This window comes from Globicephala melas, chromosome 6 (genome assembly GCF_963455315.2).
Source record: "Globicephala melas chromosome 6, mGloMel1.2, whole genome shotgun sequence".
NCBI classification, from domain to species: domain Eukaryota; kingdom Metazoa; phylum Chordata; class Mammalia; order Artiodactyla; family Delphinidae; genus Globicephala; species Globicephala melas.
In genome coordinates, this window is record NC_083319.1 from 30,559,356 (window position 1) to 30,577,420 (window position 18,065).

The window sequence follows — 18,065 nt, forward strand, 5'->3', positions numbered from 1 at the left end:
AAAGACCTAAATGTAAGGCCAGACACTATAAAACTCTTAAAGGAAAACATAGGAAGAACACTCTATGACATAAATCACAGCAAGATTCTTTTTGACCCAACTCCTAGAGAAATGGAAATAAAAACAAAAATAAACCAATGGGACCCCATGAAACTTAAAAGCTTTTCCACAGCAAAGGAAACCATAAACAAGGTGAAAAGACAACCCTCAGAATGGGAGAAAATATTTCCAAATGAAGCAACTGACAGATGATTAATCTCCAAAATTTACAAGCAGCTCATGCAGCTCATCAGAAAATCAAACGACCCAATCCAAAAATGGGCAGAAAACCTAAACAGACATTTCTCCAAAGAAGATATACCGATTGCTAACAAACACATGAAAGAATGCTCAACATCACTAATCATTAGAGAAATGCAAACCAAAACTACAATGAGGTATCACCTCACACCAGTCAGAATGGCCATCATCAAAAAATCTACAAACAATAAATGCTGCAGAAGGTGTGGAGAAAAGGGAACCCTCTTACACTGTTGGTGGGAATGTCAATTGATACAGCCTCTATGGAGAACAGGATGGATGTTCTGTAAAAAACTAAAAATAGAATTCCCATACGACCCAGCAACCCCACTACTGGACATATACCCTGAGAAAACCATAATTCAAAAAGAGTCATGTACCACAATGTTCATTGCAGCTCTGTTTACAATAGTCAGGACATGGAAACAACCTAAATGTCCATCGACAGATGAATGGATAAAGAAGATGTGGCACATATATGCAATGGAATATTACTCAGCCATAAAAAGAAATGAAATTGAGTTATCTGTAGTGATGTGGATGGACCTAGAGTCTGTCATACAGAGTGAAGTAAGTCAGAAAGAGAAAAACAAATACCACATGCTAACACATATATATGGAACCTACAAAAAAAAAATGGTTCTGAAGGACCTAGGGGCAGGACAGGAATAAAGACATAGACATAGAGAATGGACTTGAGGACACGGGGAGTGGGAAGGGTAAGCTGGGATGAAGTGAGAGAGTGGCATGGACATATATACACTACCAAATGTAAAACAGATAGCTAGTGGGAAGCAGCCACATAGCACAGGGAGATCAGCTCAGTGCTTTGTGACCACCTAGAGGAGTGGGATAAGGAGGGTGGCAGGGAGATGCAAGAGGGAGGGGTTATGGGGATATATATATATGTATAGTTGATTCACTTTGTTATAAAGCAGAAACTAACACACCATTGTAAAGCAATTATACTCCAATAAAGATGTTAAAAAAAGAATCTATGCAAGAAAACCTTAACCTCAGAGATCATTAGCATCTGACTCCAACATTTTTGTACAGTAACCATACATACATTTAGCATTCTAAACTTTATGAACTGTGAAGGTTTATTACATTGAATGTAAAACTCAACTGATTTCTGCTATGTTCACTTATTAGAACTAATAAGTGGTCTTCAGTTCTTTTAGATTTTCTACATGCAAAATCATGTTACCTTTGAATAATGACGGTTTTATTTTTTATTTCCAAACTACTATGCCTTTTATTTCTTGCCCTATTGTGCTGGCTAGGTTTTCTAGTACAACGTTGAATAGAATTGGTCAGAGCACACCTCCTTGTCTCATTCCCAATCTCAGGGGAAATCTTGTAATATTTCACTATTAAGTATGAAGAGTGCTGTAGATGTTTTGTAGATACTCTTTACTAGATTAAGGAAAGGTTCTTTTATTATCATGAATGGTTACTAGATTTTTTCTAATGCTATGTCTGCATTTATTAAAGTGAGCATATGATTTTTCTCATTTGTACTCTTAGTGCAGTGACTTAACACTGATTGATTTTTCAATTGATAAACCAACATTATTTTCTTAAGATAAGCCCAAGTTAGTTGTGATGTATTTTCCTTTTTATATATTATTCAACTTGCTAACACTTTTTTAGAAATTTTGCATCATTGTCCAAGAGATAAATTGGTCTGTAATGTTCTTACCAAGTTTATGTTGGCCTCACAGTGGATTGGGAAATATCCCATTTTTTTCCTATTGTTCTAAAGAATTGATGTAAGATTGGTTTTATTTCTTCTTTAAACAGTTGATAGACTTCACCCAAAAGCCATTTGGACCTAGATCTTTGTGTGAGACTGTTTTCAACTATATATTTAAGTTCTATAATAGATCTAGTATTATTCAGATTTTAAAATTTCTTCTTGTGTCAGTTTTGGTAACTTGGTAACTGTGTTGTTCAAGGAAACTTTCCATTTTAGCTGTATTTTAAAATTCCTTTGCCTAAAGCTCCTTCCTCCTCCACGTGGGCACATGGAGTTCAGGGAATCTAGCCAATCACAAACCTGCAGCTTGAAGCAGAGCAACCCAGAAACTGTAATTTAAAACGGAGTTGCCTTATATGAGCTTCAGACCAATGAACAAAATGAATGTTTAATGTGTTTTTTGGTTGTTTATTATGAAATAAATAACCAACGCATAACTTATGTTCCCACTGATTAATCCTCTCCTCTGATTTGTCTAATCATCTGTTAAAACTAACCCTTGAGTTATTAATTTTAGAAAATATATTTATCAGTTTTTAGATTTCTACTTGGTACTTTATTTATATTCCATTTCTCCAGTGAAAATCTCCATTATGTCATCTATTTTCTTGAATAAATTAATCATAGATTTTTTAAATGTCTCTGTCTAATTACAGTAATTACAATTAGACTACCTCTAGGTATGTATCTATATTTACAATCTTTTTATTAAGATATAATTGACATATAAAAAGTACGTATCTTTAAAATGTACTATTTGATAAGCTTTGCCATCTATATACTCCTGAAAAACCACTGCTATGACCAAGTGAATGAATGTATCCATCACTCCCAAGTTTCCTCATGCCCTTTTATAATCCTTCCCTTCTACCCCTACCCATACCCACCCCAATCCCCAGAAACCATTCATCTGATTTCTGTCACTAGAGATTAGTTTGCATCTTTAAGAATCATTTAGTACTCTTTTTGTCTGACTTTTTAAACCTACTGATGGATAATCAATGTTAATAGTAGTGTCCTCCAAAGAGCAGGAGTCATTTTCCTTGCTCATGTTGTTTTGATAAAGTCCAATTTATCAATTTGTTCTTTTGTGAATCATGCTTTTGGTATTCTAAGAAATTCTGTGCTAAACTAAGGTCACAAAGATTTTCTTCTAGAACTTTTATAGTTTTATGGTTTACATTATCTATTTGGAGTTAATATTTGCATATGTTGTGGTATATGGATCAAAGTTCTTTTTTTCTGCATATGAATATTACATCACCATTTGACTATCCTTTTCCACAGAATTCCCTGTGTACCTTTGTCAAAAACGATGTGTCCATATGTATATAGGTCTATTTCTTGACTATCTATTCTGTTCCACTGATTGTTTTGTCTATCCCTACCCCAGGGGTCAGCAAACAATGGCCTCCAGGTCAAGCCTGGCACACTGCCTATTCATGTACAGCCTCAAGCTAAGAATGATATTCACATTTCAGAATGGTTGGAAAAAAATCAAAAGAATGGTTTTTTATGACATGTAAAAATTATATAAATTTAAATGCTGGTGTCTTTAAATAAAAGTTAATTGCAACACACACACACAAAAAATGGATGGGCTGAGGATCAAGGTCATAGTAGCTTTCCAAAGAAAAAGAAAAAACCAGGCTCTTTCTAACAGGAAGTATTCTGGGATAGATGGTGGCTTTATACAGTTTTTTATATATATATATATATATATATATTCAGCAACATGTAGACTTCTGGATTGTCTTACAACTTTAGTGAGCTTCTTATCAGAACTTTCAGCTGATAAATAAGAAATCTGAGTAAAAGAAAAGGTAGGTGATTTACTGAAAGTTACACTGCACTTTTGCATTTAGCAATGAGCCTTTTAATTGTTGACTCATAGTCACATAATAAGTAAAGACCTCAGGTCAAAACTAAGGACTTTATTTTTTAATTAGTGCCACCTAAAAGCAACATTTGAATATTGTTTACACTGGTGGGAGACTTAGGAGAAGATGTATATGTGAGTTCAGCATTATCTCTCAGACTGCCATTTAACCTTACTGTGAAATGGAAATGTGAAAAAACCCAGTTTACCACAGGAATCAGGGAAAGGTATCATCTAAATGCTACCAACTTAGAAGAAATGCTTCCTGCTATCATGCATATAAAGCCAATGTCATGCTCTAGAGAGGGGTAAAATACACTTGGACTCTATTTTCTTTCTGTGGGTCAACAACATTTGAAAATAAGAGTGACAGAAGACTGCAGAGTACATGTAGCAGCTTTGCCTAACAAAAAACCAGTCTTGTCTCCGAGGTGATGTAGGTTGGACAAGTAGGCTGCTCTGGAACCTGACCAACAGGAAGTTCAAAGTGGGTGATAGGTCCTGGTGCAGCAGCTTGAAGTAAAGCACAGAAACAAGCATGTTGGGCATGTCCTGATAGGGCTGCCCCAGGCCCAAATCCATCTCCTGTCCCCTGAAGCTTCTAGCACTAGATAGATAATACACAGTGTATTTACACCGGCCAGCTCTCCAAGATACAATTAACTCACAGGAAGAATTCTAATAGCAAACAGTTTCTCAGTGAGGAAAATCCGGAACTTATACTCTGTGTTTAAAGTCAAACACTAGATAGAGAAGCACATGAATTTGAGTAGGAATATGTTCATTACTGCATTCTTTATATCAAAAAATCAGAATTAGCCTAATGCCCACCAGAAAAAATATTTTTAGAGTGAATTATGGTTCATCCATACAGTGTAATTCAATGTAGTTATTAAAAATAATTTTAGAAGAATAATTAACAAAATGGGGAAATGTTGATGCTATATTTTAAATTAAAAATATGGTTAAAAAGTAGTTTGCACAATGATAATTTTTTTAAATACATGTGTAAATATGTACATACATCCATAAATTTAAAACTAGACTGATTAATATTAATATGCAATCATTGGTCACATCACCCCTCTGCTTAAAGACGTCAATAGCTTCCTGTTACATTTAGGAAAAGCTGACCTTCTCAACATGGCTCTCAAGGCCTTCCTTGTGAAGCACTCTCAGCAGCCCCATTCACATTACTTTCCCCCACTACTCTCTAAGTTTTGGAAATTTTTCTTCAGTGCTTCAAATATGCCCTGATTCTTGCTACTCAGGTTGCTGGTAATGGTCTCCCAATCCAGCCTCCTTTTGTAAGCCACCCCTACCCTTTACCCCCTCCTTTTGTAAGCCACCCCTACACACATACAATGCTCCTCCCTCACCTTAGGAATTGCTACTCAGTACTCAGAGCTCAGATCAAATCATCACGTATTCAAAGAAACATTCTCTGATAACCACACCAGTTCCCTCTGATAGCTCTACATTCTTCTCACTCATAGTTCTCAGTACATTTAAATAATATTTACTTGTTGAAAGCATGACACTAAGTGGTCTGTAAGTTACCATAAGAAGAGAGATTTGATCTTTCTTGTTTCCTTTATATGTAGCATGGCTTCCTGTATACTGTAAGCACTCAAAATATATTTAAATGAATAATATAACTGGCATCTCTTAGGTGCTTACTTGTTTTATATGTTTTATCTATATTAACTCATTTAATCTTCACCACAATCCAAGAAGTGGCTCCTGTTCCAACCCCTGTTTTAAAAAGTATGAAGCCATAACACTGATATATTGAACTTACTCAAAATTGCATCCTAAGTAGGGAAAGGATTCACATTCAGGCAGTTTGACTTAAGAGCCCGTGTTCTTTACCACTAATAATAACAAACAATACTTACATATGTAATTAACCAGATATTCTTCTAAATGCTTTACATATTGAAGCCTTATAACAAACCCAGGAAGTAGGCACTATTACCATCTGTATTTTACAGATGAAAAAACCGGGGCACAGAGACGTTAAAGCAATTTGCCCTGGTCGTGTGATTAATAAGTGGCAGAATGAGAATCTGAACTCCGACACTCCACTGTGAATACTACTCTATGCTCCTTTTATATGGTAGCAAAGAAAGGGAGAGAGGAGGGAGCTTTCCTTGGTGTAGGAATTATGAGTGATTTCTTTATTTTTCTTTTATTGTCTAACAATTATGTGACAAATGCATTTTCATATTGAGAAAAAAGTTATTTTTAAAAATTATAATGTAAAATCAATAACCCTTGGTGTAAAACTATTCATAAAATCATAATCATATGACTTGGAAATTTGCCTGAGTGCTTCTCTAATCCAACTTGCTCTCTGATATTTGTGTATCCTTCACAATACTGACAAGCAGACTTCCAGCCTCTTGTAGATCAGCCTCCTGTGTTGGCTGATACTTAACATGCACCTCAAGAAACTGTGGCTAGTCTACCTATGAACTGAGGGATATCATCTCCCCAGCATTTCAATAGCAGATGACTGCAACAAAATCAAGTGATTCATTTTTAAAATAATTTCACACTATGCAGATGCTGTGAGATACTGGAGACACTAAGCTTTCTCAAAGAAAATTATTTTTTTTAAATAACACTTCAGCTTCATATGGATTACTTTCTGAACCCCTAAAGAGCAGATGGAATAAAATATTTTAACGACAATAATTAAGATCATTGAAGGGTTTATATGATCTTTCTCTTCAACACTGAAAACAGAAAAAGGTTTTTGTGTATTTTACTTTTTAAAACTGGTCTTGTGATGGCTCCCTTAATTGTCCCTTTTCCTACAGAAATGGAGACTCCTTCCCCACTGCCCACAAAGTACCCTGTATGTATTTCTAGTGAAGCAGCTTTCACAGTTTATGCTCCTCATTATTTATGTGCCTGCTCCTCTTTCTTATTCCTATTTTTACTTTGCTTTCCTGGCATCTAACTCATTTTAAGAATATTAGGCTCCTAGGGCTTCCCAGGTGGCACAGTGATTAAGAATCCTTCTGCCAATGCAGGGGACACGGGTTCGAGTCCTGGTCTGGAAAGATCCCACAGGCCGTGGAGCAACTAAGCCCACGTGCCACAGCTACTGAGCCTGTGCTCTACAGCCCGCTAGCCACAACTACTGAGCCCTCAAGCCACAACTACTGAAGTCCATGTGCCTAGAGCCCGTGCTCCACAACAAGAGAAGCCACAGCAATGAGAAGCCCATGCACCGCAACGAAGAGTAGCCCTTGCTCACCGCAACTAGAGAAAGCCAGTGCGCAGCAACGAAGAACCAAAGCAGCCAAAAATAAATAAATAATAAATTTATTTTTAAAAAAAAAAAGAATATTAGGCTCCTAAAAAAGAAAATTACCATCACTCAAGAAAAAAAGTTTCTAAATGAAAAAGTAGTTTTATAATAGCTCAAATTCTTTACTTGATTTTTTAACCCATTAAAATAGATATATGTGAATAATTTCATTTGAAAAAAATATTTCCCCTCCTTAGCACTTTCTCCACTCACCTCATCTACTTTGTTGTTTCTAATACCCATAAACTACGCTGGAAAAAAAATCCATCCCTCAGTCCCTTCCCCAGATCACCTCTACTTCTCTCCTTTCCCCTTTTCTCCCATTCTGTTTTCTTTCCCCTTTTCTCCCGCCAAAGAACTGATCTGGCAAAGACGGAAGGAAAAAAAAAAAACAACAGTATATCAGGGCTTCCCTGGTGGCTCAGTGGTTGAGAGTCCGCCTGCCGATGCAGGGGACACGGGTTCGTGCCCTGGTCCAGGAAGATCCCACGTGCCGCAGAGCTGCTGGGTCTGTGAGCCATGGCCGCTGAGCCTGCGCGTCCGGAGCCTGTGCTCCGTAACGGGAGAGGCCCCAACAGTGAGGGGACCGCGTACCGCAAAAAAAAAAAAAAAAACAGTATATTTGATAGGTAACTTTTACCATGACCTAGCCAGCTTTTGTGTCAAAAGCTTAACAACTTTCTTCTGCAGTTTCCTTTTTCTTTTCCTGTCCCCAAACACTACCTGTTAGTTACTTAAAGGTATGGTCTGTAGCTACTGCCCTTCCATGTCATTGGCTTGAAACAGACTCAAAAACTTTAATGAGGGGTTATCATTAAACTATTTTAAGACTAATTCTAAGTGGAGAATAAAGGTCATAATACCACTGTAGCAGCTAAAAGCACTTTTGCTGCCATTGTCTAATTTTCACAGAACTCTAGAGACATAGGCAATTATTTCCACTATGCTTCTACAGATAAGGTGTTTTAGGCACAATAATTAGGATAATGGGGGTCAATCATTGTTTGCGCCAAAAATAGACTTATATCTACTAGTATTCATGGGAGACCTATTTGTTTGACAAGACTTGGCCTTCACAAAAGAATATTTTATCATCCTTCTCTTGCCTAATACAGAAAAACCCAAAGACTTAGATATTTTCATTAGTAAGTTGGAGTTGCACTCTTTAAGTCACACGTACTAATAATTAAAGACCCCTCCCCCAATTCTGCAAAAAAAAGTGCTATCTTTAAACATAAGCAGTTGATAGCCAACATTTGTATAACAGCTTTATTTAAAAGAAATCCTGTATAATAAAAAAAGATTTATTTTCATTGGGGAAAAAACCTTCAAATTGTTGATTAATCCAAATAACTGGAAGATTATACTACTCACAATGTTATTTACATACATTTTTTTACGTATTGCATTTTATTTTAAAGGTTGGTATCTGAATCACATACTCTTTTTTGGGGGGGAGAGTAGAGTTGTTTTACAATGTTGTGTTTGTTTCTATTGTACAGTGAAGTGGAGTTCCCTGTGCTATAGAGCAGGTTCTTATTAGTTATCTATTTTATACATATTTGTGTATATGTGTCAATCCCAATCTCCCAATTCAGCCCAGCCCTCACCCCCCGCTTTCGCCTCTTGGCTGAATCACATACTCATAACAACTCTCACTGGAACACATTCTAGAAGTATGTAAGAGCCTATACTTAAAATTCATCTAGACTACTTTCCTTGAAGTCACACTTCAGAATCTGCTACTCCTCCATTTAGCTTCAGACTTTTGTCCTAGTTACACTTCACGAGAACTTCTGCCCTACTGACTCATTCTGACACACTGCCCAGTTTAAACTTGAATGAAGAAAAAGGTGCCAATCGTTCATTTGGGAGGTGGAAACACAGGACGGCATGGGTAAGAGAAAAAGGGAAGTGAAGCAAGGAAGAGGAGGGTGTAATGTGATGCTATGTGCTTTCACACATGCTTTCCCGTCACAATAGCCTGCAAAAAGACACAGCAGATCATTCAACAGACATGTCCACACAACCTCCAGTTCTCCAGAAGGGCTTCAAAGGGGAAGAGAATCTTGGAATAGCTGACAGAAGGAAAAAAGATAAGAATTTTGCCTAGCTCCTTCCTGTCTCTCATTTCATTGTTCTTACCATGGAGAACTAACTTCCCTGCACTTTCATGTTCCATTATCCTGTCCCTGAGACAGTTCAGGAAACCAAAACCCCTTGCCTCTAGTGTGGTGCTTTAACCAAGTTCAGGAATCCAAGGGTGATCTAATATAAGTGCAGTGATAACCAAAAGATAAAGGAAGAAAGAAGTAATTCAGTGAGGAATACAGTGTTATTATTGCAATACAGACACCTAGGACATAATTATGATATATACCCACTTGCTGAAGACGCCACAACGCTTGAGCAAGAAATACTCTGGCCTTTCTCTGCTGGGCAATCAATATGTTTAGGGATCAAACAGGGATCAGGCAAGATGTACTGGAGTTCGGGTCCTGACCCGTAGCTAAGCCAAGGTAATAAACCTGAGAGAGCCAGAAATAGAAACAGTCAGAGGTTGAGTACAAACCAAAGGCCTTAGAGAGTACTAAACACTGAAGTTGAGAAAACCAGAAGCAAACACCAAAGCTGAGGTCACAGATGGCTTCAAAGTTGGTTGGTGAAGTCCAAGACTAAAAGCAGAAAGAAACAAAAGTAGAGTCAAAACAGAAATGAAGTAATGTAAGCAGAATCCCACGCAACTGCTCTAAAAGTGCCGAAAAGATGGGACGTATCTTTATATGCCATTAGGCCTGTGGCAAGTGGGTAAGCAAGTCTCTCTTAAAAGTATGTCATCATCACACACAGAGAAAATATAATGGGAATAGAAGACTGATAAAAAAATTTTTAGAAATAAGCTTTATGTAACCTAATTGTCCTTTGACCATGCCAGCTTGACAACCAAAATGAAGTCACATTTTTATCAAGTACACTATTCACATAGGCAAAATGTTGTACCAAGGGCTTACTCTGATCAAAGAGCTACAGTTAGGACCTCATCATGCAGTTCTCATTTAAATAGTCTGAGCCCCTTCCTTCATGGATTTTGTAGCCTGATGGGGTATACAGATAATTAATAAACAAGTATATACTTACAACTGTTAAGTGCTGTGAATTAAAAGAACAAGATGCCATGACAGAAAAAAGCAGGGAAAGAGAAGAGATAATACACTCAAATACTGTTGTCAGGGAGGACCATTTTAAGGAGTTACCAATTAAGCTGAGATCTGAAGCATGAGAGAAAGAAAACAGTGCTAGTGAAAGAGCCTCAGCTGACAGCATAGCCAAGTCCCCAAAGCTAGAGAGAGACTGGCTTCACCAAGAAATGGAGAGAAGCCAGGATGGCTAAAACATAACAAAAAGGAGTAACCTGAGATGAAGATGGAGAGGGCCTGCTAGGCTTTGATTAGGATTTGAATTTTATTTTAACTCCAGTGTGAAGCCGTTGATGGGTTTAATTATTTCAGTTGAATGATTTAAAGCCTTCATCCTACTTAACTGCTGGAAGTCAGCAGGTTGCACAAATATGACCAAGAATTCCCGAAGGGCAATTAGATGCTCCACAGATATGTCCTGTTTTCACCTGCTGCCTCAACCCCATGTCCTGCTGTAGATCGCTGCCTGAAGGGCTGAGATTACTGTCTCCTTTCAGTGTATACTACTCTCCATTATCCTACTTTGCCCCATGCATGAACAGCATTGCTAAAACAGGCTGCAATTTTAATGGATTTTACTGAAATGAGGGAAATGAAAGAGAAGTAGAACCCAAACAGTAACTTATAACCACTGGTAGGTATATCTATTATTAGAACTCATAGGTCTAGATCCATCCTTGGGTTTGGACAGTACCACATGGTCCCAGACCATCCCAGACAGTCTCTATGATACAGAGAGGCCAGATTGCCTTCAATCTCTCCCACCCTTACCCTGCTTCTTGTTTCCTATCCCCAGATCAGTCTCTTCCAAGGATGATTGGTAACACAAATGAATTACTTTCAAAGGAAAAGTTAACCCCCAAGGTCTTCTTACCCACATGCGTGAGATCCACCCCTGTGATACTTAGCTACACTAGAACCCAACAACCCATCATCGATAAAGGTTGAACTCATACAGTGTTTGAGATATTAACAGGCCAGTCTAGTCTGAGCTTATCCAAACCGAGTCTAATTCTTTTCCATAATTCAAGGTAAAGATTAGGCCGCCTATACATCCTTCCTGCAGGATCTCTGTTCATATGATGAAGCAGCAAGTTTTAGGCATAGTTCATTCTAGGTCCATATTTAAAATAGACTTAATTCTCTCAAGGACAGAGCTACAACTATGCAACCCTGTCTATCATATAGACCATCTCTAGTAATGTCACAGAGTAGTTTACTTCCTTCAAATTACAGTGCCTCACAAAATCTTCAAGTTTGGAGTATGTCTTTTTACTTTTGCATAAAAAAAAATTTACTTTGGTTCCTCCAACACAAAGATATAACTTGCACCAAACGTGTATTCAAGTCTCCACTCTCAGCAAAACAGAAAACGATTAAAGCTGGAAAATAGACACGTAATTTTCTTCCTTTCTAGCTTAAAAGAACTATTGCATTTGCCTTCACCAAGAATATAAGCTTGTTTTAATTGTAAGTCATTGCAGTACAACAGCTCTCTTCTTCAAACTCTAGCTCCAAGGATTCTCTTCAGTCTGCTACCTTTTCACTGGATCATTATTGCAGACCCTTCACTTTGATTCAAGTTCTTGTACTTCTCCCACCCATGGGTACAATTTTTGCACTGTAAGGAGGGCACCCTACCTGGCTCTCATGCAAATCCTACTTGTCAGCCTGATCCCATCCTGTGATTCAGCTCCTGAGATCCCAGCCTAGTTCAGAATTCTATTCACACACCACACCAGCCTCCAGCATCACCTGAAAGATAAATTGGAACTGTTATTCTCAAACAGTTGAGAACTTCAAGGACTCCTCTGTGAACTGATGTTGTGATGCACACACGACAGCATCTCAGAAGCCAACATAGCTCAACCTCACCTCCACTGGGATTCAGTGGATTGTAGGGAATCTGCAAACTTCATTCAACATGGGAAAAAATACGCTCAAAGGTTTCAATGCCAATAGCCTTCAGTATTGCCCCACTACCCCACCCCCTCACGGACCCTAACCCTTGCCCAGTGGCCAGTGATGGCTACTGTTTTGTTCCAGAGCTACCTTTTCCCATAGCTATTCTAACAGTGCCCTCCAGTGGCCGGTGATTCAAATGCAATTAAAGAAGCCTGATGAGGGAATTCCCTAGCAGTCCAGCGGTTAGGACTCCACGCTTCCACTGCAGGGGGTCCAGGTTAGATCCCTGGCGGGGGAACTAAGACCCCGTGTCCCACAAGCCACATGGCGCAGCCAGAAAGGAAAAAAAAAAAAGCCTGGTGAAGAATCATACCATAAAGGGAGAAAGAGTCAATTTAATCCAATATCTACCCAGTGCCTAGGGATGATCCAAGAGCTATTCACCTATGACCTGGATGATTTCTAGTTCTCTGTCTTGTACAGATATCTGGGTACATGAAATAAGGGTCAGACAGACTCTTTCTTCCAACTGGGAATCCACTGATCAAAGACCAACTAGTCCGTCAGATAGTACTAGGAAAGCCATATCATCAACAATAGCACCACCATTAGCCACAGACATTAAGAAGGAGGTGGAAAGAAGGGCCTGTAGCTCTACATATAGAGCTACATATAACTATGTCTTATAGTTACGGCTTCTCACAGAGCATCTGAAATAAAATAGTCTAGTTCTATGGTCTCAGTTTTGGAAAGCAGTTAAATATGAGCTCTCTAATAGCTCTTCGTTATTTCAACCCTAGAAAGTGTTTAATGTTCACATTTTCTAGGCTGAATTCTATTAAATCAACAAGTTTGGGGTGGGGAAACAGGTTGGTAGAGTGGACAGGCAGGATATCCAATTCTGCCTCTGTAGACGAGCCCACTGCCCTCTCATCACCGTGCCCTGAAGCTTAATGGAAGGATTCTCCTCATTCTGATGTAGTACAGCAGGCATTCCTGTGAAAATAATTGTGTACTCATGTGCGGAGAGCAACTTTATAAAACAAATGATTATCATTTCTGTTCAATTTCCCACAAAAACCATAGGGCAAATATTGCCAATGGTCCCATTCATATTCCTCATCCCATTTGCCACCACTATGCTATGAATTCCAGATAAATGCACCATCTCTGGAGAAGGTGTATCAGACAAAGAGGTAAAAAGTTCCCTTGGTGATTATGATACCCAGTCAGATTTGGGAAGAAATGCATGCTACCCTCAAGTACCTTCAAATGCTGATGTTCCCATAATGTTTACGTGTTATAATTTAATTAACTATTCTCTTTAAGTGGGATTTGGGTTATTTCTAATTTTTCAACATGAAAAAAAAATCCTGCAATTCAGTGAATGACTTAAAATTGAATTTCTTTTCCCTTTTTGGTAAATTCTTGGTCAAAGGATATGACTATTTTTAACTCTTTTTGGATAATATTTAACTGCTTTGTAGAAATACTAAATCCTCTAACAGTGCTACCAGCGGTAAATACACTGCCTAAAATCCTATCAACATTAAATTTTATCATGATCATTAATTTTTGTTAGTGTAGTGGTTATATAACAATATAGTCAAGCTGTTTTAATTTACATTGCTATGACAACCTTGCAAACTTCTATGTGATGGAAGTCTTCTGAATATCCTAGATATAAACATCTAGGCAAGATAAAATTCAAGCTAAATACTACTTGGACTAATAGATGTACTAATGCAGTCTTGTGATAAATGGATATTATTCTTTTCTAGGACAAAGTTATTCAATGAATATGCAATGAACTGAAAACATTCCAAAGGGATTTATTTTGGGTATACTGGGAATTTCCGTTTTGTCAACATTCCTTATTGCTATGATAGCAAATTAGGCAAAATCAAACATTTGTTACCTCTCAACTTTCGTGATCTCTGATGAGTAGCTACAGAGTTTTTAAATAGTGCAAATTAAGGTAATTTTTAGAGTGCTGAGTAGGTTTAATAAATCTATTTAAAGCTATTTTTATGATTCCACTAATGCAAACAATAAATGAGACCAAGGTAGAGTTATAACATACTGGAATCGTATTTATGCCTTTGGCTGCCACTAAAATCTGAAGGGAGCACAAGAGTGTAGTCCCAGGGTAAAGAACAAGATTACAAAATATTTCAGGGTCATATACCCATGGCTATGAATCTTTAGTAATAGGCTGAGGCAGACCTGAAACAGTCCCTAGGAATACAATCATTTTTTACTATTCTGGCTCCTATTCTGTTATTACTCCAAAGAAGACAAAATGAGAGCTGGTTAAACAAATATTCTCAAAGTTTGCATATAAACAAATTTTAATGCAATATCGTAAGTATGTCCTTGATCTATTCTCTACAAAGTTTTATCTGTAAATGAACTAGAAAGCACATGCATAAATGTGAGTAAGAAAAAGAGCTTAGGATAGAAGATATACTGGATGACAGGTTCCAGATCTAAAAGAGCCCATTTGGACCATAAATGGGAAAAATGAGGACAGAGGTATCTGGTTGGGGGGACTGTTGTTTGCGGGGGGGAGCGGGGTGGCGAGGTTCAGTATAAGCAAGGAACACTGTGAGGCAAATATCCCAAGATGTCTTCCTGTTGCTTGCCAGCCATAACGCACGGTCTCCCGTTTACCGATTTCAAGTCACGGAACTTGGCCCAAGCAAGCTCATCTTCAACATCCCTTTCTCCTTGCCTTCTCTCAGCCACTTACAAAGCACAAGTTATTTTCTGCCTCCCTCAAGTTTAACAGTATATGTTCTTATGGTCAAGTGCGTAGTAAAGAATTGGGCTTTGCCCAAAGAGAGATCTGGCTTTTTCTCTTGGCTTCTGGGAGGTAATTTATGTCATATCTGATAGGAGTATTTTTGTTGAGGTGGAAGCTGGCCACACTGGACTTTTGGGTGTGGCCAGCCATACCCAATAGAATGGGGGCTGGCTATGCCAGAAAGACCAACTATGAGATTTAAGATGGGGGCTTTGGGTCATTCAGTTTCAGTCGACCTGGAGACATTCAATTATGTGAGCAATCAATCATAACCACATAACTCCCAAATAAAAACTCTGGAACGAAGCTCAAGTGAGATTCCCTGGTTGCAATACTTTCTGTGTATTGTCACACATCAAGGCCAAGGGGCTAACACTTCCTAACTCCATGGAGAGAACAACAGAAGCTTCATTTGGAATCCTAGTGACTCTGCTCTTTAGCTAATTTTCCTTTCAGCTTTATCAAGATAAAATTGACAGATAACACTATGTAAATTTAAAAGATACACCTTGATAATTTGATATACATATATATTGCAAAATGATTACTACAATAAGGTTAGTGAACACGTCCATCAGCTCACACAGGTACCATTTTCCTTTGGCTGAGTTTCATGTGTATCCTTTCCTGCAATAAACCTTAACCATGAATGTTAACAGACTTCAGTGAATTCTGTGAGCTCTCCTAGAAAGTTATGTAACCTAAGGGTGGTTTGGGGGACCCTCCAAACTTGCAGTTGGTGTCAGAAGTAAGAGAAGTCTGTGGACTGTGCCCTCACACCCCACAGTTTGGCTAAATCTGAATGTGTATATCTGCTATGTAGTATGTTTTGAGGTTCCTCAAAGAATTCATCAACTGTGTGCCTGTTCTAAGTGCTACTATATGCATGGAAGTCAATTTACCTTATCTTATGCAAAATCCAAGTTCACTGCACTGATATGAAGGCAACCTTCTCATATGAGAGAAAACTAAAGTTTTTAACTTCTTTTTATCTTTTGAAAAGGTGAAATTTCTTTGTGTTTTATAACAGCTTATGCAGACCTTTGAGATTATTCTCTTTAAGCATTAGAAATAGAACCATAATTTCAGGTAAGTACCATCCTAGGTGCTAACTGCAGCTGGTCAGTAATTTCTTTCACACAGAAATATGTGAAAAATACTATATAGTAATAAAAATCAGGCACTCCACTTCCTAGCTGCTGCTTCATTCTCTTAATTTTTTCATCTTCCTGACCTATTGAAATAGTATTTTATCTTTTCCAACATATGTTCTAGATACCCCAGAGATTATTTCACCCATTGAATATTCTTTACTAGGAGATATGCCTAAGGTCAATTTAATCAGCTGTTATAAAAAATGGAAATTTGACTTTTTAAAATGAAAAAGCCTCTTACTGCTCAGCAGAAAAGTGAAATTGGACCCTTATTTGACACCATATATAAAAATCAACTCAAAATGGATTAAAGATTTAAACATAAGACCTGAAACTGTAAAACTACTAGAAGAAAACACAGGGGGAAATCCTCTTGACAATGGTCTGGGCAATGAGTTTCTGAATATGACGCCAAAAACATAGGCAACAAAAACAAAAATGGAAAAATGGGGTTGCATCAAACTAAAAAGCTTCTTCACAACAAAGGAAACAATGAACAAGTGAAGAGACAACCTATAGATTAGGAGAAAATACTATAATCCATATAGCCAATAAGTGGTTAAAAAACAAAATACATAAGGAATTCAAACAACTTGAAAGAAAACAAACAACTCAATTTTAAAATAAGCAAAGGAACTGAATAAACATTTCTGCAAAAAAGATATACGGATGGCCAACAGGTATATGAAAAAATGCCCAACATCACTAATCATCGGGAAATGCAAATCAGACGATTATCAAGAAGACAAGAAATAACAAGTGTTGGCAAAGATGTGAATAAATAAAAAAAATGTGGTAATGACCTAAAATGGAATAACACTGAGCCTTAAATAAGAAGGAAATCTTGTCATTTGCAAACAACAAAGAGGAACTTGGAGGATATTATGCTAAGTGACATGGAAAGCCAGACATAGAAACAAGCCAGATGTAGAAAGACAAATACTACATAATCTCACTTATGCACGGAATCTAAAAATAAGCTGAACTATTAGAAGCAGAGAGTAGAAAAGTGGTTACCAGTGGCTAAGAGGTGGAGGAAATAGGGAGATATTGGTCAAAGTGTACAAAGTACCAGATATCCAGGATGAATAAGTTCTAGAGATCTAATGTACAGCATGGTGACTATAAAAATAATGCTTAATATACTTGAAATTTGCTGAGAGAATAGATCTTAATTGTTCTCACCAAAAAAAAAAAAAAAAAGATATAGATATAAAATAAAACAAAGGCTAAGAAAGTCATATCCATGCTTAGGTCTTATCAAAAGGTTGAGTCTTAATCAGCCTTTTTTATTCATAGTTGATTCTATTTTACAACCCAGTTTGAAAATCATCGTTAACGGTCTGTTAAACTCAGCCATAATAACCAGGAAGCACTACTGATATTCTGCTTCTTTCATCTCTACCAAAAGCCATGGGGTCATCTGGTATTTTAGCTGCCTTCCACGTTATTGTAGCAAACTTTATATCAAATATCTCACCACTGTGTAACTTGTGCTCCATCTTTCTAGCTTCCAATAATAGATTCTTCACCAACCACTGCTCACCTTAAAGCCAATGCCACATATTTTCAGTTTTTATTATAGCAGGTCTCCACTTGGTGTTCTAAGCATTGACTTAATTAAGGCAAGTCATGCTATGGTATTGATAAAAAGTGATGCAAAATTCTCATTGGCTTACAACAATGAACACTGATTTCTTGTTCATCTTTCATGGCTATCCCAGGTTACCTTTAGTTCTG